Raw genomic sequence first — 1,794 nt, forward strand, 5'->3', positions numbered from 1 at the left:
ATATATATATTATTTTAGTGGGATATGAATTAATTTTCCCACAATAGAATCTTTATTTTTGTACTTTATGAATCATAATATATAAATGTTTCATTTTATTATAATAATTCCACTACATGTATTGTATGTCCTCACATGTTGTAAAACAAATTAAAATGTAACACTTTTTTCTTCAGCTCTGGAGTAAATTGAGTCAGTTAAGCTGATTTGTGTTTTGCTTGTTTAGCAAAACAGAGTATGAAACAGCTGAGACGTGTGCAGAAAGATCATTTATGGGGTCCTAGTTAAGTATTATGTATGTTACAAGAGCTCTTAGGAAATCTATTCCAGCAGGCTGACTGGTTAATGAAAAGCCCAGATGTACTTAATATTCCCAACACTGTGCCACCACCTTGTCGACATCACAGACTTTATCACATAGCTACATCAAGGGAGATATCGGGTATCTTACACACTTAAAGGAGAGTTTTATTAGTATTTGATGATCAATTTGGGTCACAAGTAGCCTACTATATCTGTTGGTGGAGTAGTACAGTTCATTGTTCACACAACTTTCTATTTTGTTGCAGCAAGTCTACCAGTCTACACTAAAACAATTGCAGTTTTCCTGTTACAACATGTATTTACATTATTATGTCACTAAACCTACTTTTCAAAGGTTCAGAATAACCATATTCATGCCAGGCAGTACAAGGTTATACACCCCCTTGTGGAGAAACTGATATTAAGCCTGTCTATTTTATCTGATATAATTTCTTAAACACCCTTGTATAATAACTACTCTAGATTAGATAGACTGTAATTCAAGAAACCTTGATTTGTAATACTTGTAGTTTATTGACAATATAGCACATATTTGACTGGAGAATTCAACACAACTCAAAACAGAAAAGATATTCAGAGAACAAACTGCATCCTATAGAAGTAACCTACATTCTTTTTCTCAGTTATCTGTAAGGTATATAACTGTAAAAATAATAATAATAATAATAATATTGAGGACCCAAACTGTATTCTCTTCTTCACGTTTACGTTCTGTTGTAAACATCTGTGGAGGTATTCTAGAGGATTACCCTTGAGCTACAAGAGGCAGATGGGAAAACACTGGCCCCGCTGTCTGGCCAATAGGAAAAGCCCTTTGTCCTAATACCATCCTCTATTTACATCCATTGGCCAATCAGTCACTGTCTTCCACCCTGTCTCAGCCCCCCAAAATCTAATCCAATCTGGCTAAAGCTGAATGGGGAGTTAACTAATCCTGTCAAGGGAACCAGTAATAACCTATTTTCTAAATTAAAACCTGCACACCCCACATTCAGGTACAGAGAGGCACATATTTCCTGATCAAAATATACTTTAGTTTTCGAAAAAACAGATCAGTGTCAGCAGTCATAAATAATTATGACAAAACTTTTATTTTATGACTATATTTAGAGGCATGAGAGAGAAAGATGCATCAGAGGAGATTTGGCATGGGTTTGTATTGAATGTTAAAATACTTGAGTGCTACAGATCATCTTCCCAAACATTATAAAAATCTTTCTCACATGCCACACCTGAACAAATTAGGTCAAGTTTCTTTTTCTGTCTGGCAGACAAAAGAGCTTATGACTCCATATGTGATTGAAACCCAGACCAGAGTGGCAATTTATTTTTATTGGCTAATTTTTCAGTAATTTAAACACCTCAGAAACTACTTACTTATTGTTTAATCCAATGAACAATTATCAAAAATCATGTGACTTAAGTTAATATGAAATCAGTTTTATTCTTTAAATACAAAGAGTGCTAGGT

Source organism: Anarrhichthys ocellatus, unplaced genomic scaffold (genome assembly GCF_004355925.1).
Source record: "Anarrhichthys ocellatus isolate YVR2014 unplaced genomic scaffold, GSC_Weel_1.0 scaffold5, whole genome shotgun sequence".
Taxonomy (NCBI): domain Eukaryota; kingdom Metazoa; phylum Chordata; class Actinopteri; order Perciformes; family Anarhichadidae; genus Anarrhichthys; species Anarrhichthys ocellatus.